The sequence below is a fragment of the Protopterus annectens genome, chromosome 1.part2, assembly GCF_019279795.1.
Source record: "Protopterus annectens isolate FY-2018-M chromosome 1.part2, PAN1.0, whole genome shotgun sequence".
NCBI lineage: Eukaryota > Metazoa > Chordata > Ceratodontiformes > Protopteridae > Protopterus > Protopterus annectens.
Window position 1 is genome coordinate 412881788 of NC_056727.1, and position 24692 is coordinate 412906479.

Here is a 24692-nt window from a genome sequence, read left to right on the forward strand (position 1 = left end):
GACGTGTCTGGAACATTTCACCCCAGGCTTCCACTGAAAATTGGTTTAGTTCTAAGTCGGACTTTCCCAGTTAACAAAAATAAATAAATAAAAGATGATTTTCTGTTACTGGCACTTATAGTCATAGAAGAACAACTGATGTTTTCCATTTTATTAGCATAACTGTACACTCACTTCTAGATTAATGCATCCATTCTTTCTCTGTGTAGCTTTTATCATCTTATACTAAATACTGCAATGTAATATCTGAATTGCTGTTACTAGAACATTTTGTTAGTCATCTGTAAGGTTACACATGTAAGGATCACTGCAACATGCACAGCTACAGTCTTAGGTTGTACAGTCCTTGCAGTCGGAAAATAAATTATTTTTTGAATGTATTCATAGCTGCTTTTATCACCTCACAATACTGCAAAGCCTTTTTGCCTAAACCCTCACTAGCATTAACTTGTAGGCTGCTTGTATGCTAAATACAAACTGGTCATATAAAAATATCTTTGTAACCTTACACTAAGTAATTAAATCACCCCATATTCTTTTGTGACTTCATTGTATACTCTTGTGCTTTTCAATATTTTTGTGATTTTGTGATTGTTGTTTGTATTTTTTAAGCCTGTTTTGTCCAAGTCAATTATATGGACCACCAATTTCACTACTACTTATGTATGTTGTTGTATAATGGAAGAATTGGGTTCAGGCGCCTAGGCAGCGAGACATTTCCTGTGGTACATTTGACTGGGGACACATGGCTGAAGTGACATTCAGCTGCAGAGAAATATGGCTGTTTGCAAATTCCCTTTTTGTCAAAGAGAAGCGCACACTGCCATGCTCACAGCTTTAATAGCCAAATGCATGGCGGCAGAAGAAGTAACAAGTGTTGTGCTCAGTGTACAGTACATACTTATATAACTACAAAATGCAGAAGTGTGCTATAGCATGGAGGAAATCCTGCAGGCTATTGTAGTCACATTTATGCTAAAGTATGTGTTTTAGGTAATGTTCCCTAGACACTGTGAAAGGGGTAGTGGTCCACACACTCCAATTATAAAGGCACTTCCCATTGTGCACTACATTTTTACTGCCACTGACATGCCCTCTGGCCAGCCTGATGCTGATGCCTGCCATATTGCCTGCTGTCTCATGTTCCCTTGGGGATCATAGACATTGTTTTCCCCCTGTGCATTTGGTTATTAAAGCTGTGGGCATGGCAGTTTATGCTTCTCTTTGCCCACAGGAAATTTGCAAACAGCCATATTTCTCTGAAGCTGAATGTCACTTCAACCATGTGTCCCCAGTCAAATGTACCACAGGGAAATGTCTTGCTGCCTAGGTGCCTGAACCTGGAAGAATTATTTCTATGCTTCTTGCTTTAAAGAGTATAAATATATATCCCAATTTATTATTAAGTTCTCTTGGAGATAACATTAAACATGTTCATTGCATATCAAGTTGCTCTGTGTCGCTCTGCTCTCATCCTTACATGTGTTTTCTCTAGTCTTTCAGCCAGTACCTCTCACATTTTTTCAGTGCTTCTTCATGATATAAAGCCTGGGGTCAGTCCATTTTTGTGCTTGACGCTGTCTGTTTTGGCAAATTATCACAAATGCATACCTTTCCTCACTTTATACTATTAAATTCCTCTGATGTAAAACCAGCAATGTAACTCAAAAATTAAAACATTTTATATGAAAAGAAACATTGATGTAATTAATACCAAGCAAACATATCAAACACACTGAATATATATAAATGTTTTACATTACTATGTGAAAGTCTAAATAAATCATTGTTGTTTAATAAAAATCTTATATAACTTAGCAGCCCTCTAATTTGGCCCAACATCTAATGAAATACTATCACTTAATCCAGAAAGACAAGTAGAATTTAAAATGATCTACCATAACACCTGTCTATAGGCTAAATTATTCTCCCACCATCTACTCATGAATGTTCCTGTATTTTATCAATAACAAAAATATAGTTTTTAAATCCTTACAACATAAAGAGTTCTTATTCAGAACAAATGTTTTCATCATTTTTGAGGTGCTATAATTATAGGTTCATAGGTTCATAAATTAGTACTACGCTAACTAACCTTGTGGGCCATTTTAAGCCTAGTCAATTCTTCTAGACAACTATCTTTCTGTTTTGGCCATTGCAAGACATGCTTTTGGCAATACAAACAATGCAACTAGTTTTAGAATTGCAATACTCTGGGCAAGAAATAGTTATTGGACAACCAATAATATTTATATAAATCTCCCCATTAATAAACCGGCAGTATCTGCAACTACCACATTTTGACATATAACTTCTGTTATGCATTGAATCCACCTTATTAGCATGCTCTAATATAGATTTAATATTTCTTCTAATCCTAAATTCACAATATTGCTGTTCATTACAATGTGTTGTATACTCTCTGAACAAAAGGAAAATGTTTATTTTTATTCAGAATTTTTTAACGAAATGATAATTAGAACTATATGGAAGAATAATTGTTTGTGCAAAATCACTAGTTTATTTTCCACAAGTATGTATGTCCAAAAGTCTCATCAGAATTTATAACAGGTTTATACTTATCTAATGCTTTTCCTTTTGTTTACATTATTATTGAGTTCAGTATATCCTAAAGGTAATCCCTTGCCTTACCCAGGTTTACCAAGATACACACTTCATTATTAAATAAAATAGAATCTTCTAAAACAATTCTTGACAATCTAATTGACTGCCCTTTTACCACTTTTGTTTTTTTTTCCTACAGCAGGTGGCAGTTCTTATAATGCAGATAACAATTAGAAAAGGTGGGCTTGCAAAATATAATGCATTCAACATGTTTAACATTAGCGCTTTGTAAAGCTTAATGTCTAAAAAAATTAACACTACCAGCTGAGCTAGTGTATGTCATTTCTTAAAATTGTACACTATTAATTAATATTCCAGGTAACAGGAAAAGAGGAAGGCCTAAGATAAGGTTCATGGATGTGGTGAGAGAGGACATGCAGGTGATTGGTGTGCCAGAGCAAGATGCAGAGGACAGGAAGAAATGGAAACAGCTGATCTGCTGTGGCGACCCCTGATGGGAGCAGCCGAAAGAAGAAGAAGATGCATTTCATTAATAGATGAAGGGTATACAAATCACTAAATATATACATACACACACACACACACACATATATATATATATATATATATATATATATATATATATATATATATATAGATATATATATACTGTAACATCTTAACACTGCAATCAAACAAATTTGCTATAACTAAACAAACCCCTTTATCAGGTTTCATAAATCTGTATTCTTTACAATTGTCATTACCCACATTGTAAAAGTAAATCTTTCTTCCCTTTTGAGGAATGCCATTCTGTCAACTCAGCCTTCCACAATCTCTTGAAAGCAACTAAACTTGGAAGTAGTGGAGGGTTGAATGAGGATTGCCATTTAATCATGTTCCTTTGAGAAACTTTACAAGATTTATTTGCAAAGAATACACTTAAATTTAATTTTCTTGCAAATAGCTTGAGTTCCAGAATTGTATCTATAAAGTTCACAGTTTTTTTTGGAATAAATGTAAAGTTCTTTTTTGCCAATTTCTCAAAAGTGTCATTAACCTCACTTTGGTTCAACAATTCCTGTAATCCCTATGGACAAACCCAGAACTGTATCTTGGTCAGCTGGTTTCCAGAGCGGTTTCATATGGCCCCCTGAACTCAAAGATGAGGACTAAAAAAAGAAAGACTTTTGCTCTGAAACCTTAGCAAGCTGGTTTGTTTTCAAATGAATCAAGCAGTTTGCCACAGTTAAATCACTGCAAACCATGCCCTGAAAGCTTCAGCATTTAAAACATGACCATTAATGCAATATCAGCATTCATTTCTGAATAAGCACTTTCCTTGCAGCTTCATAAAGGAATACTGGTATTGTACTCTCACTCCATTGGCACTGGCTGATCATGGCCCTGTAACAGCAGGCAACAATGATAGCTGTCCCATTCGCACTCAGTAGGTTACAGCTCTTGGCAATCCCCTTCCCCAATCCCCCTGAACTTTTATATATATATATATATATATATATATATATATATATATATATATATATATATATATATATATATATACCAACTCCAAGACTGACGTATCTGAGAGAAAAGGGAATGATCTCAGATAAAGCCATCTTGAAATTGGTATATGAATGTTCACATTTTCACTTATACAGCCTCACTATTCTTGGACTTGCACTAACTGGTATCATACTCAGAATATCAAATGGTTACCCCTTGCCACGATGCTCTTGGGTGTTTTAAATCACCAATACATTCATCATCATCATAATCATCATCAACTCCTTTTTTCTCATTTTCTACATGGGGTTGGGGTACCATGTTAACTGTCACCATCTCTCTTGATTCAATGCTACACTCGTACCTTCTTTGACACTCATGCACTGATTGTCACAAATCTCTCACACAATCCATCCACCTCTTTGCTAGACACCCTTGTTTCCTACCTTCTTCCTGTCTATCCCAAATCTTCACCCGAATATCTTCTGCTTTTCTGCACATGTGCCCGAACTACTGTAATGTGTTCTCTTTGATCTTTTCCTGTAATTAGAGCTACTTTGGCTTCTGCTCTTATGTCCTAATTTCTTTGTCTGTCCCACAGTGTACATCCTACCACCAATGTCAGGTACTTCATCTCCATTACCTCTAGCATCCTCAGCTGCTCTACCTTTACTGCCCTGGTTTCTGTACCATACAGTAGTACTGGTCGTACCACTGTTTTGTACACCTTACTTTTCAGTTTCTTTGGCATTCTTCTGTCATACACTACACTTGACACTTTATACCAGTTGGCTGCAGCCCTTCTGATTATAGCATTGACCTCTTCATTCAGAATTCCCTTCTCCTCAACCACTCCTCACAGATACTTGAAGGTATTAATCTGTTCCACTATCTTCCCTTCTATCTCAGCTCTTAGCTTCTTCTGATTTCCCCAATTCACTGCCATTGCCACTGTCTTACCTGCACTTAGTTTCATCCCATGTGCCTTCAGTTTGGCATTCCATTACCCTATCCTTTGCTAAAGTCATTACAGAATGACAGACATTTGTGTTTCAGACTTTATATTCTTTAGGGAATGCATGCTAACATAACATCTTTTATTCTAGCAACTTTCTAAGTTTGTAAGAGTAATATTTAAAATTTGTCCCTATTTTTGGACTTTTGTTCCCCCATTATTTTTGTCTTTGTTCAAATTTCTTGTGCTAAGAAGTTGAAAGCTATGGTTGTAGATGAGCTTCAGCTGTAGATGAAAAAATATTATGTCAAGGCTTCTACATGACAGAACTCATGAAGATGAACTTTACAGATCAACCTTCCAGGGCAGCATGACGGATAAGCTGGAGAAATGTACATAACTATTAAACAAGGTGTTAATGAGTACTGCTGAAATCACATCACTTGTGGTGAAAAACTCAAGATAGTATTTGAACCCCAGCAACCAAGATGGCTTTCTTAGACTCAGCATTCACACTGCAGTTATAGCATTCCCAAGAAATCCAAAGCTGAGTTCAGGAGTATTTTATTCCATTAAATAGTTTGAAGAAAAGGTAGAGGATTTAGAAAAAAATATATTTCTAACGAGTTTACTAGGCTGAAATATAAAATCATTTGTATCAATTAAGTAACACAAGAACATAACAGCAATTTTTGAACTATTTACATGGTTCCTTTTATCACAGTCTCATATTATTTTTTTCATATTACAGTTCTTTCCATTACAGTAAAACACATAACAACAACCTTGAACATGTCTTAGTTGTACCACTTGTGTATTTATGATTGTAACCCAAAGAAAATAAAAATCCTTTGCCACTCTTTTTGGTATTTTCCTGATTGTGCCATCATTCTTGAACGGTATGAACATTCTTTCAATATACCCATAGAATAATCTTTGTAAGTCACTGATTCTCTACCCCTGCCCCATATCTTCCAGTCTTCGGCTAAGGCGACATTTATACCACTAGACAGAATCCATTAATCTTCTCTTGATTGTTTCCTTGCGTATGGGAGAGCCCCGAGTATCCAGAATTAAAAACACAAACCAGGCACATGAACAAAGTGGTAAAACGAGGAACCATGAAAAAACACTATTTGCTGACTCTCGGAAATTGAATTTATGGAGCACTGTTGTCCTCACTTAAAAAAACAGCACCTCATTAGAAAGCTTAAAGTATTACACACTAAAGGTCTTAAGTTGGATGAATCTTTCTTGTAGTTAGAGTATACTTCTAACACATAGCTAAGATTTATAGACCGATGTCAAGTCTCATAAACTAAAACCCTAAACAGTGATGCACAATTTTATGGACTTTTAGTATTACAAGCTTCACTTTCTCAGGACAGCTCTAAGGACTTCTAGTGGTACTCATACCATTACTATCTCAGTACACCTATATGGACTTTAAGTATGGCAACTACCTGCACTACATCTGTAGTATATCTGTATGCATTGTTGATTTGGAACTATTTCTGCCAATGTCCCTCTCCTTTAACTAACAGTGTAATACTATTGTTTGAACAAACTAATGTTTATTCTTATTTCACATCTCACAACTCAGTCTCATTCTTTTATCACTTACTGTCCCTTCATCTGATACTATCTTCAACATTTTCACTTACATCATCCTCTTAAAATAGTTCATAGTCTGTTTGATGATCATTATGATCATTAAACTGTAACTTGTTTACAGCAATCATTTCATCCAGTTACCTACTGCACAACAATATATCACTTCCACAATTTAATAGCTATTTGATGCGCAATATTATATTATTTTAATTTAAATATAGTTTTCTTTTTTCCTATAGTCATATATAATATCTTTGTAAAATGTGCACTGCTTATGTGTATTGATTTGTGTTTTGGAGCTTTTTTCCCTGGTTTCTTCTGAAAAGGGATTATTTGATACCCAGTCAGATTTCCCAGTAAATAAATAAATATATAAATAAATATATAAATCTCCCTACATCCATATAGACTTCCTTAATGCATTCTTATTTTCTTCCTGATGTCAAAACGTGCTGTTTAGTGGCTATTCTGTCCTGTCCTTGCATGCAGTCCGTATCCTCACTTTGGCCATTGTAGCCTGGACCATTCTTACTGGTGCCCCAGTTGGAAATTATCTGTAAGCATTAGCCCTCTTAACCAGTTTAGCAAATAAATAAATAAATAAGTTAAAATAAACATTCAGAAATAATTATTAGTGTGTTGGTGTATGAGTGATGCCATTTCTAAGGAGAGGCCAGGAATGATTTGTATTATTGTTCTATTTAGTACTATTAAGCTTCCTGAGAATGTTCAACAGTTTTATGTAGATTTGTGGAAACACACTGACTGCAACAAGGTATGAAATTTAACTGGGCAAGAGACTTCAGCAATTCAGAGAAATCACATGAGGTGATTGAAAACTCATAGGTTCATAGGTATATACTAGGTTAATAACCACTAGGGTCTTTATAAGCCTAGATGCACAACCCAAATGTGACCCACAAGTTATATGTTTTAGACATTTATATAAGGGATGATTGTTGGTTATAACATGATTTACTACCTACCTCTGTTCATCAATGTCATAGGTGCCAGAACAGGGTTGAATTTTTGATTTCCCATCCAATAGTCCAAGTTATTCTTAGGGTGAGGGACTTTGTTTTACATGGATGGGGAGCCTATTCTAGAGAATGGGAATTCTCTGAGATACATATCTGTCTGTCCAGTATGTCCTTTTTAAGACTCAAGCAAAACTTAGGTCTTTAAATTTAGTAGTTCTGATACTGTTTGTATTGTGTGTAAGACGTTCATCAGATGAGTGGAGTCCAGGGATGCCTTTGTATGCCAGGCATAGATCACCTCTCAGTAGTCTGCAGAAGACTGAGTACAGAGAGATGACTATAAGACAATCAGCAAAGGACATTATCTTTATGCCCTGCATTCTTTTTGTAAATAACCCTTGCAGATGTTCCAGTGGCTGCATGTGTCTGTACAGGTACATACTGAAGTAGGCATTTTAGTCATTGATGAGTCTGAGGACCGAGTGTAATGGTCTGATGACTTCACTGGACCTAAAGCCTTATTTATAAGTTGATCAGCACAGAAGGATTTCCTTACTACACTGGACACATATTGGTCGAATGCCAAATTACTGTCTACATGTGCTTCCAGATCCCTGATAATAGATCAACTCTTAGGAGTGTTTTATCAATGATGTAGTTTCCCAGGGTGACCAACTTCCCAAAAGGTACTATAATCTATTTCTTCACATTGAGGTTTAAGCAGTGTCTTTGGCACCAGTCATTTGTCTGTGTTAGACCCTCTTGTAAGATGTTTGCATCTTGGTGGGATTCTATGACTGCTGCCATTTTGCAATAATCTACAAACTTGGTCAGCCAGAGGCCTATGACATTGGCCTTGACTTCTGAGAAGTAGATGCCAAAGAAGATTGGGTCCAACATGCAGCTCTGAAGGACTTCATCACTGACCAACCTTTTTGTGGAGGTGGTCTCAGCAATCCAAACTTCTTGGGTCTTATCGTTAAGCCAGCTGGCTATCCAGTGAATTATATAGGGGTTTATGCCTAACTGTATAAGTTTATTAACAATGCCTGAGTAGGGAATTGTATGAAATGCCTTAACCAGGTCAAGATAGGCAGTATGCACTGTTTTACCCGCATCCATTGCCATGGAGACCTTCATAAAGAAGTCCACCAGGTTCAGTAGGCATGACCTTCCTTTGACAAAGCCAAACTGGGATGGATCCAGTATCTGGAGATCTCATATGTCTTTGTTGATCATTTTCATGATAATTTTTTCCATGGCTTTGCACATGAAACTAGTTAGACTAATGGGTCTGTAGTTTCTGGGATCTGTTGATGGTCTGCATTTATATGACTGCTGCAGTCCTCCATTTTTGTAGGACAAAGCCTGTTTTGAGACTATAGTTAAATAGTGACTCTAGTGGCCCTGATAGGCCATATTTTTGACTATTCAGTAGGAATCCTGGGATCTTATGGTCCATTGAGGTTGTGTTCTTTGCCTTAGCAAGCACAGCCAGAACATGTTCTCAGTTTACAGTTAGAGTGGTTATTGCTGGGGGTGAGTGGGGTGTAAATTTAGAACTGAATTTGCCAGCTAGCAGATAAGCTATATCGCCAGGCTTAGTGAATGTGCCACCATTAACCACCAGTTCATCAGACTGCTGTGTGCTGCCTTTGATGTTTCTGAGATAGCTGACAAAGACCTTATAGTTGTATTTTGCCTGCCTGGGAGGTTATCTTAACCTGAAAATTGGCTTTGTTGAACTTAATTAGCCCTTTAAGTTGCCTGCTTAATTTGATGAGATAGTTCTTGTTTTTGGAGTCAGTAATGGGCCTACTTTTGATAGGTACAGCAGCCTGTATGCAGCAATTGACATGGTTGTACAGAGTTTCTGTGAAAAATTCTGCATGGGCTACTGTATTCTCTGGGTTTCGAAGGGCATTGAGTTTTTACAGAGTATCATTAAATAAAAGGTGATCTTCTTTGAAATAGTTGCTGTTACTGGGTTTACTTGGGTTACTGAGCTGATTTTGATTTCAAATGAGACAACTTAATGGTTGGACCTTACCAGGGTGGATACGTCACTGGGGAGGGTGGGTGCAATGTTCTCCCATATTTGTGAGTATGAGGTCCAGTATGTTGGAACCTGTAGTGGACATATACTGCTCAAGGGTGTTTGTATTTATGAAGTTCAGGAATCTTTGTGCCTGCAGATTTGGGGCCATGTAGGATTCCCAGTCTATAGTGGGGTAATTAAAGTCCCCCACGAGTAAGGTGTTAGGTTGGATGGTGAGTGTCTCCAGTAGGTCTAAGTATGTGCTATGAGCTTGGAGGGGCATAGAGGGTGACTTATAGCTCGTTAGGATATCATACAGGATTTTATCTTTGGTAACCTGCACATGGAGAAACTTTATTGTATCATCCTATTTAACCAGTTTAGAGATATGCTTGTTATTGATGTATTTTGAGACATCATCAACTTTAGTCTCTGTCTATGAAACTACTGGTCTAAACATGTGGAAGGCAGCGAAACCTTGCACTGCAGGGGTACACTCTGCAGCTTAAAAGAATGTCTTTGTAACTGCACAGATATCTATATTCTCCACAGTGAGGAGGGCTTGGAGGGAGTGCAGTGTTTTGTTTAGGCTCCTGTTACAAAGCAGTAACACCTTGAGATTCAGTTGGATTGATTTTGCTATTTTGGTAGGTTTGTCAATTTCTCATTGCCTAAAAATCTATGGGGAGTGTGACATATTCACACTAGGCCAGTAATCAAGGAGCTTGAATCTTCACCACTGACACTGGAGAGGGATGTGCACTTAGAATACAAATGAATACACTCAGTATTTCCAGGTGCACCTCTCTGCATCAAGCACAATTTCCCTTTAGAGTTCACAGGAAACTCATTCATTCCGGAGTCTGGATCTCTCCATCTGTCTCCCTCCAGGTCCCCAATAATACTTGTTACTGGTATAGCTGTAGGGTTAGGTCATCAGCCAAGTGTCCAAGCCAAGACCTCCAGCACCCTTTCTGTTAGCCCAGTGCTTGGTGTCCCTGCTCCAAGTAGCTCCAAGTAGCTGACCCCCCCCCACACACACACACACTGTGAAATTTGATTTTTTAACCTCACACACACACACACACATATACACACACACACCTGGGAAAGGCTGGTACAGATTTACCTGCTGTGCCCCCTTCTGGCCAAACTATAAGGTAGTTATCACTGCCACAAAACACTACACCACTAAACCAGCTACCTAAGGCTTTTGCAAAGGTGAATGAAATTAATATTAATGCAAATGGTAATGTTGACCAAACAGCCAGGTGTCAGGAGTGGCCACAGTGTCACCAACATATATAAGTACTCTCAAAGGTTAACATATTCTCTAAAGAACCAGCTGCAATAAAAAGTTCAAATATATTTAATAATAAATAATAAAAGTACATGAAAATATAAAATATCTATTTATAGTAAACACCAGTCACAGGAAATATTAAAAATAACAGAGCCAAAAAGATTCACTCAGTTACATAAAAACAATACTTAATATTCTCACCATATTTTCTTGACTGATCTAGAGAATTACTGTTCCTACTTTCTTAATAAAGCAAGGTAAGGTGAAGTAGGTGAGGGATCCTTCTATGTCAGGTTTCAAGAAACAGACTGCTCTGAGACATCTGTCTCACCTAATATTAAAACATTATTTCTGTACAGAATGACATCACATACATCTGGTCATCTGACTTCTGGTTCCCATGCAATCCCCATTGCTACAAACTGCCAGGATGTAGCACCTGCATGTCAATAATACTCACACAAGAGCATTGCTTAGATCTGGTGCAGCATCTGGGAGTCATAAAGCAATTATAAATGTCTACTCTTCCTACAGAGACTAACAAACCGTGCTTCTTACAAACATGGCATTCAAAGCTGTGAGATAATATCTTTAGGGCCTAGACCCAGTAAATTAATGTTCTTACTATTTCTCAGAGTCAGGTGGATTGAGATTAACCTCTTCTCTTCCAGTATCCTCTGTTACAATATATACATTTAAGCAGTTACAATAATGCATGTACATTTCTTCTCTGCCTGGCAGTGCACACTGTTGATACATTTTTAACACATGCAGCTTTACAAATACATTTTTCAACACAAGCATCTGTACAAATAGATTCATAGGCGTGTACTAGGCTGATGGCCCTGGGGCCTTTACAAGCCAAGCCATAGGATTACCCTGGCATCGTGCCACCCTACCTTAGTTCCCAGTGCCTCTGTCGCCCTCTGTCGAGGAGAGCCACTGGAGTTATCCCCAGGGTGAATGTTCTATTTCCCATCCACTCATCAAGATTTCTCTTGAAGAGGATCAGCAAGGTGCTCTGCTTGACATGTATGGGAAGTCTATTCCATAGCATGGGCAGTCTCTGGATTATAAACCTGTGTCTCCAGTACATTCTGTTGATTGTGGTAATGAGGTTGAGGTATCTGGAGCATGTGGTGTGGAGGGACTGGGATTTCTTTAGATGTAGCATTTCTAACAGAGCTGGGTCAGATATGGCTTTGTAAGTCAAGCAGAGATCGCCTCTAAGTAGGCAAAATGAGAGAGAGAATAGTTGGACTTTTTTGAGTTTGTCCATATAGGACAAGTGTTTAAGGCTTAGGATCCTCTTTGTGAGGTACATTTGCAGCCTCTCCAGTTGTTGCAGGTGTCTAGTGAGGTACATGCCAAATGGGGCATTGTACTCAATGATTGGCCTAATGAGGGAAGAGTAGAGGGAGACAATGACCTCTTTCTTCCTGGATGCAAAACCCTTAGTAATGAGATGTGCCACATAGAAAGACTTTCTGACCACAGTGGCAATGTGGTGATCAAAAGAGAGGTTGCTGTCAACCTGTGGTCCCAGATCTCTTGTAATGCCTACTGTGTTCAGTGGACTATCATCAATGTGTTAATTCATGGGAACTGGGTTTTTCCCAAAGGAGATGACAACACATTTTTTGGCATTGTGCTTAATGCCATGGTTCTGACACCAGTTGTTGGTCTCAGTGAGGCCATTCTGTAGGATGTCAACATCACTTGGGGAGTTAATAATAGCTCCCAATTTGCAATAGTCTGCAAACTTTGTCAGCCAGAGTCCCTTCTTGTTGGCCTGGACTTCAGAGAAGTAGATACCAAACAGGAGAGAACCCAGGAGTGAACCCTGTGGGACTCCACTCATGAGTAGTCAGCAGTCTGACTTGGAGTCAGCTACTTTCACACTGTGGGTTCTATCTGTGAACCAGTTTGCAACCCACCTAGTGATATTGGGTCTGATGCCTAGCTTAGTGAGTTTTTCTATTATTCCTGAGTGGGGAAATCAGTTTGATATACAAATGACATATAATTATTTGCAAAATTCCAGCTAGCTGTGCTGGCATATGTTACACATCCACTGCCCTGCTTCTCCTAGCATAGCTGGCAATGCCTCACATTGTCACAGTATTATAGATTTTAATTTCTTTAATGTCTGGGACAGGCTGAAGATTTCAATCTCTTTGTTATAGTGTTCTTGGTTAACAATAATTGTATTAAAATAAGGTTGTCCATTGCAATATAACATGACTGATCCTTCCTCTCTACCATAATAAATAGGACCATTGTAGTAGATAATCTTCCCTGTGTTATTTGCTCAAAAAGTTCCTTGATCTCTATTTTAAAATGAATAAATTTTGGCCAACTCCAGATTATATGTTCCCATGTTCCTCGGCTATTCCCTTGGCACCTCCAACAACTGGGGTTGGTGCCTGGAAGAAAGCGGGCCAATCTGCTCAGCATATAAAAGAACTTGCACTAGCATTTTCACAAAAAGATACAGAATCTTCTGGCTTTGGTTGCAATCTTAGACATTTTTACAATCCTGTCACATTTCTTCACAGATTAAAACCACCTCCGCTAATGGGGCTAACTTATGCAGCTCTTGGACAAGAATAGTATCCTTTAGGGATTATAACACATATGCTTCCTGTGTAATACTATATTTGATTCCCAATGACTCTTGTCTAATTTTGGTAATACATTTTATTAATAGTGGCCATTCCTACCTGTTTTCTTTTATCCAGTTAGTAGTTGATAATTGCCTTGCCAATCCCTTTTTTCCTTCTACCAGATCAAATTGTGTTTTGGCCATTTCCCAAGAAAGTAATCCCTGCTGCCTAGTTGTGACCAATAGTATAATTTATTGATATCTTGTGCCTGTTACCAGCTTACCAATGTCTTCCTTCCTTCTTCTTTCAATTCTCCTATAGGTAAGATTTTTTGCTACCCACATCTGTGCCAACATATCTCTATTTCTCATATCTGGATCCTGTTCTACTAACATTTCTTTCCACCTTTCTATACAATTCTTGTTTTGGCACCTCCCATAATATGTTAGAAATGTTGCCTGTAAATACACCCTAAGATCTGGTACAGTTAAACCTGAGCAATATATGGCACATGTGATTAAGATATGCTAATGCAAAACTTGGATTTGAAGGCCTAGATCTAAGTTTAATAGTTTTCATTTATTCAGATTATCTTGCATTTTTTTTGCATAATGTTGGGACATGAATGCCGTCTTCATTCCTCCAAATATTGAACAAGTCAGATCCACAGATATTTAATCTCTGTGTAATCCCAGAGACCAGGGTCTCATCTTTGCAGTTCTTTGATGTTAACCAAATTAATCCCCATAGCTTGTGTTTTGGTTATATTAACCATATAGCCCACAAGATGGCCAAATGTATCCAATGTCTTCCATAGCCTAGGTAGATTGGTCATCATTCGGGCCAAAGTCAATATTACATCATCTGCAAGTAATGAAAGTTTCAGTCTCAAGTCACCCCATACAGACCCATAAATATCAGATAGTCTAATCCAATAAGCAGGGGTTCTATATAAAGAGAGAAGGGGGTGGCATAAGGCACCACTCTCTAGTGCCAGTCATTATTCCAAAGCCCTCAGATAAGTAGGCTGTAGCTTTAACATATGCTTGAGAATCAAAGTAAATTGTCTTCAACAGCTCAATCAAGTCTAGAGGGAATCCCATAATTTCCATAGTCTTAAAAAGAAAGACCATTCAACTCTGTCAGAAGCCTTTTCTGCATCTAGGCATGCAAAGGCAACTGGCTGGTTCTCTTCTTTAACATTCTGTAAAATTAACAAGGTAGAAATCAGATTATCTGATGTTCTCCTTTCTTATATAAACCCTATCTTACAGGTTCATAGTTTACTATTAGGCTAATTGCCCTTATGAGCCATTTAAAGCCTAGCCAATTACCCCATGTCAAAATCAAACCCTGCACCTTGCATTTCTAAGGTAAGCACCTTAACCATTATGCCAACCTCCCACCCTGATCGTGTGATATTAGCTTGGTTGTAACTAGCCAGCGGTATAACTCTGAACGATTTATTAGTCTGGTTCAGGACTGATGCAGAGCAGCAGTAAGAAGTCAGGGTACAATCTCTTCCTTCCTTCCTTGTAAACAGGTTGGATAATTGCCCTTTTCTGACTCATTGGTGTTTGTTTCATTGTCCATATCATATTAAACATCTCACCCCATAACTATTCTTTCATTCTTCAGTTTCCATATCTCAGTGGGTAATCCATCAGTTCCTGGTGTCTTGCCAAAGTCGTGTTTCTTCTCCACCTCCTCCTTTTAGTTATCTGATCTCCTTTCCACCCAGAGATTCTGTACAATGTGTGTTGTTCATTTTTCAAGACACAGTTGGTCCAGGAACTGCTGCACTTCTACCTTATGGACTTCCTTTTTCAAACTATAAAGGGACGCATAAAATTACTAAAGTATGTCTAACATTTCTGGAATGGTGAGAGGATTTAGTCCCTGTATGAGGATCTCTTATTGCATACATTATTCTTTCATGTGTGTGTGCTGTCTGAACATTTACATCAATGACCAGAACAGACTGGGAGAATTTGTGAACCATGTTCGCTGAATCACATCACATAAGTAAACCTCTGTCTTCCAGTTCTTGAAACTTCTGTTAAACCTCTAGCAGATGTTTTCTCCCTTCTTCATTTAACCTCCTGCCTTTCAACCACAACTCACTTATCAACTGGGAATAACATGCCTTCTGTTCCCTGCTTACCTTATTGGCATAGTTCTCCTTTCTTTTACGGTCATTGGCTATTTCCAGTTTACTACTCTCCCATGCCTCAGTAGTCATTTTATTAATAGTCTTAAGTGTATTCTGTATGATCCTCTTTATGTTGTCAGCAAAAGCCTACTGGTTTAATTTAAATGTTGGAAACCTCCAGTGCTTCACTCCCTTAAAACCCTCAATACAGTGAAACACTATCTTTAAAAAGGCATGGTCAGAAACTATGAAAGGCCTGACTTCTATTGTCTCCACCTAATTGGAGTGTACAAAGGATACATTACCCCTATTTATATGAGTCCAGGTGTCATATCTCTTAGAGTAGTAAGTGAAGCCCTTCTCATCACCCTCCTTTTTTTAACACTAAATGTCAACCAAACCACAGTGATTTAAAATACTTTTTGTTGAAATGTTCACTGATGGTTGCATAGTTTATACCTAGTCCAGTCTGTGGATCTGATTTCATTCACATTCACTCAGTATCACTCCCTCTGCAAATCTCATGTTATGTGCCAACATCCCCCTTCCCTCTCTGAAATGTGCCTTTGGAGGGATATATATTACTACTATAGTGAGTAGCCGACTAAACAAAGAACCCTTAACCCCAGAATCCCTCCAATTTTTATCCTTTGTTCTACCCAGAGTATTATAAGGGAGAGCGCCAGAAACTAAAATTGCTCTACCCCTTCTTCATGCTCCTCTAAACTCAAGAGCTTGCCTGCAAGTTACAACCTTGTCTCACTAACTTAACGTTCTTGCTGATTCAAATGAGTTTCCGTCAACAGCAATATATTGACCCCATCTCTCTTTAGAATTGCTAGGAATCTCTCTCTCTCTCTTAATAGGGTTAGACAACTTCCCTAAAAATATGTTTCTTTCATTGACATTCCTTAGTGTGTACTGTCGGTATCTCAGTGATTGTCCATAACATTCTATGTATATATCAGATATTAACATGTTAATATTACCATTTTTGTTACCGTCCCCTTTTTAAATAAAAACAAGAACATAATAACATTTAAATTCAAAAACAGAACAACAAACTTTGTACATTGAGCTGTTGCAGGTAGCTGTTTGAAAAGTCAGGACCCACTAGACCGTGTCCCGAAATACACAGACTGAATAGCCGAAAGACTGGACTTATATACAGCAAGTCTGAAATCACATTTCATTGGAATATTGTTGTTTCTCCGAGGTAAGGTGATCTCAGAGTTGGTATATATACGTTTGGGGGGGGGGGGGCTGCAATGTTTGAGAGTCGTTCTTTTCCTGTGCTTTTGGTCTTTTTTTTTTAGCATGTTGACATTTGGCATTTTGAGTGCCGACATGTAAATAGCCTTTCCAAGGTTTCTGTGTAAGAAACCCAGATTAGTCCCTACTAATCCCACAATGGATTCTTTGAGCACAAGGAAATCTAATGAAAGCCGCTACTGGCCATGCCACTCAACTCTTCCCCCACCCTGCCGGAATGCATTAATACCATTATCCCCTATTGAATGCTAACTGATACCCATTTTTTAAATTGTTTAGTCTGAGAAAGCAAAATACAGAAACTTGCATCTCTTTTAGCATTTATTAAATTCTTAGTGTAACAGTAAATACCCATAATGTGTTGTATTAGCTAAGGTTATTAATTAACAAAGCAGTGAACATCTTCCAAAATTTTCCTTTTACCTCCAAAGAGCCATTATAGCTTTTATCTAACACACTGATCAATAGTATTAACTAAATATCATTCAAATAATATGCAATTTCAGCAAAAGCAGACCCTTGCTTGTTGCAACATTGCACTGGCATTGGAACAGTAAATTGTACCACTCAGTCAGTTAAGGAACAGTCTAATAAGCCAACAAATTAATATGTTCCTGATTTTCCTGAGGTGAAGCATTACCAAGCTCTCGTGATAGTCAGACTTAAGTCTGTTCTGGGTAACAGTGTACAATCCCTTCTATGTTGCAGAGTTACATCAGATCTTTCATTCAGAACTTGATATCTTTTAAACGGGGAAAATAATCTATTGGAGTTAGTAGCAGATAGCTTAATGAGCCCTCATGTTGGTTACCTGCTTTTCCACTCTCTGAGCATCCCTTCCCAAATTTAAGTGCTTCCTTAGGGTCATCTGTCACCTTAATTCCATCATCAAAAACAGTTCACCAGGAGCAGGATACTGGATCCTGAACTGTACCCCCTTGTTCTTCACAATCCCCATGACAGGGACAAATACTGCTCTCTTGAGCCTAGTGTCTGGCAAAACGTCTTGTTTAAAAAATGCCTGAACATTGTTACAATATCAATTAGCTCATGGCTGTCAAAGAAAAGGGAGATTTTTTTTTTTTCTTTTACATAAATCAAAAATGCACTATAATCAATCTAGGAGTGTCACTTGCCCCCGGTACCCATGCCATTCTGTGTGCTCTCTCAGTTAGGATGGATTCGGCCGGTAAAATTGTCCCTTGTGATAATAGCTGATTGATGACTTTCTCACAATCTTTGGCTTCCTTTTCCCCAGGGATACCAGTCAGCCTGATATTATCATGACACTATCTGTCCTGCTGGTCCCTTAAAATATCTTCCATCAGATCCAGTCTAGCTTCTGCCACTTCTACCATCAACTGCAGCAGTTCTGTTTCCTGGACAGTGTCCTGGATTACATCTGCATGGTTGCTGAGGACTGACTGTCTTGTGCACCATATGATAATAGTGTGCATACATTTTATTTCACCCAGGATATCTCACAGCATAATTTACCTGGCGTGCATATGTTTTATTTCACTGAGGATATCTCGTGCCATGATCTGCTTGGTGTGCATACATTTATTTCACCCACGATATCTCACAGCACAACCTACTTGTTGCTGTTCCCTTCATTGGGGGGTTATAGATATCAATACAGTGTTAACCATAGTCTCTGCCCCAGGTTAAGGGAGTTTCACTTGCTGACTGTTAATATTTTTCCTGGATTTCTTTGCTGACATATAGATAGTCATTGCTAAGTCTTAAATAACATATAGTTCTGTTAAAGATTTAGTCCTTCCAGTTTTGAATTTGTGAGCTAGTTTGAGGAAGCTGGTTGTCACAAAGGCACCGTACCAGAATTACCTGTAATGTTGGTAATACAAACAGTTATCCAGAAAAGTTCTGCTTTTCTCTTCTTTCTCTTTAACTCTTGGAAACTCAAGCTCAAGCCCAACACAAAAATCCTAGAAGTTGTCTAGTGGACATACCATTTTTGTAGTGTACAGTGCCTTGTAAAACCTGGCAAAGGCATAATCACGTGAGGGTCTGATTCACCTCCTTCTCATCCACCCTTCTGATAGAAGCTATGTAAAGTCCTTTCTTCATGTTCTTAACCTCAGTGCCTACATTTTGGCTGAAGTAATACCATTTGTCCAATCAAGAAGTCACATCTCTCCACCTTCTCCTGTAAATAAGCATGCTGTATTGCCCTGTTCTGCTATTCTTTTTTTTTAACTCCTGCAAGTTAAGTCAAAATGTTCTGTCCAAACACTGACCTTTAAACTGCTCTGCTTGCAATGTCTGTATATGAAATTACATTTCTTGCAGTTCTTCTCATATTTACATCATTCTTTCCTCATTTAGGTAATTGTGGAGTATTGTACCATCATTGTGGAAACATCACAGTGTGGCCATATTTCATCTCATCAATGTATACCTCTTCCCAGTAACTGGAGATCTCCAAGGCCCCTACTAGTAAATGTTTAATCTCCCAAGCCCCTGATTACACTACAGAGTGTACCAGAACTTGTCAAAGATTTGGGATGCATGGCTAGGATTAAAAAGCCCCCAGTGGCCATTAGCCTCGTATACACCTATGAAACTTTGAGGTCTATAATATGTAAACAAAAGGCTTATTTTATTAACAGTAATGGATCTAATTTCTATGAGACCTGTGTAATGACATATTTAAATTATATGGTATAGCACAAATGTGTAAATGCTCGGGAAGAGCTGCATGGACATGATTTGTGGCATGCATTGTGTAACAAACTGTGGAACTTAAAAGAAAATAATTTAACCAGCTAGCTACACTTTATGATGAGACAGTATATGTGAAGTCCTATTTCTAGTTGCAGAGCTTTCCATGATGAGAGAGTAAAACCGTAATCTTTCTAGGAAGGCGACATTATCCTGGTGGTAATCTGTCCACAAGTAGGTCAAATGCAGCACTAAGCTGTCCAGCCAACAACACTGGAGTGATCGTTCCTCTCATCATTTCATTTTCTTCAAGATATTCCTTCAGAAGTCTTGAGCCATCATTATTACATCTATAAAATATGCCGGAAACTACATTTCCCAATTACCTTCTTGCACACTTGCCTTTATAGTGGCCAGTCTTCCTTGCTTATCCCTTTCTGTTAACAGTTTTGCCTAGTGAAGTGTCTGTCCTCTTTTACCTCTTATGGCAGCTCGTAGCATTCTGTCCTGTCAAATGGAACACCAGTAAAATCCCCTTGTGCCATCTGCTGCTTGAACCTATTTTCTTAGAGCATAATGATGTCATTCCAAGATTTCTTAAGAGACTCTAAGCATGCCCTCTGTTTATATTTCAGATATTGGAGTTGTGAGTCTTCCTTTTTGATGAACCCCACCCCCAAACACACCACACACAGCCTATGCCACATCTAACTGCAGTATGAGCATTGCCTAACTCCATAAAAGATGTCTGATTGGCACACATTAGTATCACCCCCCCAATACACATGCACACACGCACACATGCACAAACACACACACACACACACACACACACACACACACACACACACACACACACACACACACACACACACACACACCTTAATCAGAGCAGAAACTGCTAGGTTTTATCCTATAAAATTGTCCAGAATAAAAACAAGCAAGATCTTTGCTACTATGTGGGACATGAAAGCAAGCACTAAGCTATATCCCTTCAGAGAAGAGAAAACAAGAATTCCTCTAAAGCCATCAACTCATCCCAAAGAGGTCTATGATTCATTTGAGTCCCCATCTGATGCAGGACAGGAATTATGCCCCTTAAAACAGCTGAGCTACAAGTAAATGATATGCTATAGATAAAGTCTCTTTAAACAAACATGTAACTTGTGTCATCCTTTTTATATTCTTTATGTTCTATGCTTGTGACAATCTGTTGATAGCTGATACTACCAGGGACTGTTCAGGTCTAGTGCGTCCAACTCCTCTGTAGACATGTCATCCAGGAATCAGGAAGACATATATGAATTAAAAATAACAACACTGATTACCCATTCCCAGCCGTCGATCTACTGTACCACCAACAGGAAGCCAGGCACCAAAATATTGCCATTGACTTGTGTCCAAAATGTGGAGGGGGCCATGGAAGGTAGGAGTGACTAAGACAATGACCACTGTTCCTCTCCTTCCAAGACAAGCATACCAGTTGCACAAATGTACTACAGTAATATGTGCATGAAAGCTCCTCATTAGATCCTAAAACCATGACTCATTTAACAAATCTCCGATTGAAGAATGACTAACACCAGAAACACACTACTACCACATTATAAATACCCTACATGAGATCAAACAATCCATTACTCCATTCCAAGAGCCTGAGCTCACAGTTTAAATGTCTAAAAGGTATTGCATTGAAGGTGCAGGCTAGCTCATGGCCAAGATGGCATAGTCACAAAATGGCAGACACAGCAGCTGGCCTCAAAAACATGCATACAGAAGCAAATTTTGTGTCACATTCACTCCTCTAGTAACTTGGGCTACAGTCGTTTTCAGTCAGTCTATGAGTCTATCTTTTCTAGTTCTTCTGTCTCACTCCTAGTCCAGATGTCTTGGTGGGTGGGTTCTGTTGAGAGCTGCCTGACATCCTCTGCTTCTTACCTTTGTGTGACCGTTCTGGATTCTTAGGTGCCATTGGTTCAATTCACCATTTCCCATAAGATGCAGGGGAGTTTCCCTCCGTTGTTGTACCCTCCTTTGAAAAACATATCCATGAATACTTCTGCATTACCATGCATATAAAAGAAGCCTGCTGACATTGATAAGTGACTACCAATGTAGCTGAAAACTGTAGCTGACACAGGACGTTTATGTCTTATACCGTTTGTATCAATGAGACCATAACCTTCTTTTTCAGAAAGAAAGAGTCACTGCAGTCAGGGACAGCTGAGTTAGAGGTCTAAAGATTGTTGTCCTTTCCTTAGTTTTCTGCATAATCAATTCCTGTTGCTGCAGTTGAACAATTTAAGTATGAAGTACTTTGGGAAGTTATTTCCTTGAGTTTTGGATGCTGTTCTCTGAACCCCTTTCTTCAGCTGAAGGGGAGCGAATTGGAAACACATGCCAGTTCTATTCTGATAAAAGCAAAGGGATGTCTACCTCCCTTCCCTTCAGTGGCCCTATAATACAGAGGTTATTTCTCCATCTCAGAGTCTCCATGCTTCCAGTTTTATTTTAACCCAGTAAATAGACTGCTTAAGAGCATTGTTGGTCCTTGTGTGTGAAGCCAGTTTAACTCAACGCCCTGTTAATTTTCAATGGTTTACTACAGTGCAATATCTTTTAGGAGTTAGTGTAGCAATAAAGTCAGAGTGGAAAGTGAGTCTTAAACAGTGTCCCTTGTCACATTAGTAGGGCCAACATTGAGGCCATGGTATTGTAGTCCCACCACATGGAAATGCATCACTACAGCTGTATAGTTGACCTCTGCCCACTAATAAGGGAAAATTAAGAAGCTAAGTAAATCCAACCAATGTAATAAAATTATTCCTTCTCCAAAATATGGTACCCAGATTTCTTTAACAGTATTATCTAGTTTAATAACAGACTTCATGTTATTATGTCTATGAGTTTTAGTACATCTATTAATCTCTATATTATACATAACTTGCAAGACCGGATCATGAAAAATCTTATATGCCAAGATCAATTTAGCACTGATATACCTATAACAAAAACTAAACAATTTTAAAATCTTACATCTGGATCTATACTCAATAAATCTTCATTTTGTAATATTTTTAGTAAATTTTCTTTGAACACCCTCTTGACCTTTTCACTTGATCTTTAGTGTATACAAAAACAATTATTATACTCTATGAGAGGTCTAACATAGGTCTTATATAGTAGCAATAATATATTTTCATCCCTTGTTAACAGGTTGCGTAGCAGATATCCCATATGTTTAGTACATTTTGTTACTATTGACTTAATATGTGCATTAAAGGAAAAATTTGATGAGATTAATATCCCCTAAGTCTTTATACTCCTTTACTTCTCTTAACTGAGATGGCATTAAATATATGGGAGATCTTAAAATTTGATTTGAAAAATACATGATTTTACAACTGCCAGTACTGAATGACAAACCTGATTCAATCGCCCAGTTACTCAATAACTGTAAATATTGGTTTAGTTCATCCACATCAGAAGTTTTTTGTACTATAAATCTTATTTTACAGTCATCTGCATACTTCTACATTTGTAGGAAGGACCAAATTAAACAAAATAGGTCCAAATACTGACCCCTGTAGGACCCCAGCATTCGCCAAAGCTGTCAAAAGTCTTAGTCAAATCCAGGAAAATAACTCCTGGACATAAGTCCAAATCTATAGCAACAGTAATTTGTCCATAAAAGTTTACCATATTGATCAATGTCAACTACTTCTATTTTGTCTTCAGAATACTTGCCAGGAAAAGATGTTAAACTAATATGAAATATGCTTGTTGTTGATGTAGATTGAGACACCTCCACTCCTAGTACCTGTCTGTGTAGCTGCTGGTCTAAATGTGTTGAAGGAACTGAAGCCTTGCACTGCCGGGGTACTTTCTACTGCTTTAAACCATTTCTTGGTAACCTCACAGATGTCTGCATTCTCCAAGGTGAGGAGAGTTTGGAGGGAGAGGAGCTTCTTGTTTAGACTCTGGGCACTGAACGGTAGCACCATTAGACTTCTGTAGGTAAATTTGGTTATGCTAGAAGGTTTGCCAATTTGGCATTGCCTAAAAAAGGGTCTGTGGGGAGGTGAATGTTGTTTCCAATATTATTCGCCCTTCTCCTGTAAGACTTAGTTACTAAAAGATATAAAAAAATTAGATGAAATGAACTAATATTATCTAAGACCAGCAAACAGCTAAGGATGTTGCAGTTAATTAAGAAAAATCTAACTCAGGAATCAAGGACATTGACCTATCTATCTCACATCTTACTCAACCAAAGTCTTTATGAAAGAACTCTATTTCCACATTTCACAACACAGTTTAGAAACAAATATACCTCCCTTGCAACAGAATTATTTTTTTTCTCCAGTTAAGCAACCATGTTATATTAATCAGTGCAGTAAACTACACAATTTAATTTATGCATCAATGGAAAAATAAATAAAGCAACATATATTTGAGATCTGCATGCAGATTCTTGTAGTAGAAACCATTCACTTGTCGTAAAATAACTTTATAACTTTATGTCCCATCCAGAAATGTGCATTTTCATCCTTAGCCTGAATATTTCCTCTAAGTCAAGTGTCTACATATAGTTGTACCGTTCTAATGCTTAAAAACCAATTGTTAGTAGCCATTTGTAAATGCAAATCATAGTTTCATAGGTAAGTACTAAGCCAGTTACCCTTACTGGCCATTTTAGGCCTAGCCAATTTCCATTTTTAGTTAGAGACTGTCCTTACTCATCCCATGGTTGATAATAACCACTAATGAGAATAACTGGGATGATACCATAGATAATTTCAGGGAACTCATTCATGGGATAATGCATTTAAAAGCTGCATCAGTCCATTAGTAGTACAGGGGGCAGTCCTGGGGTATATTATATGTTTCTCATCCATAGATCCATGTTGCACCTGGATATGGACAGAGATGAACTTTGTTTTATGTGAATGGGAGTCTGTTCCAGTACAGTGGTATCCTGTGCGAGATATACTTGTCCCCTACAAACCATTC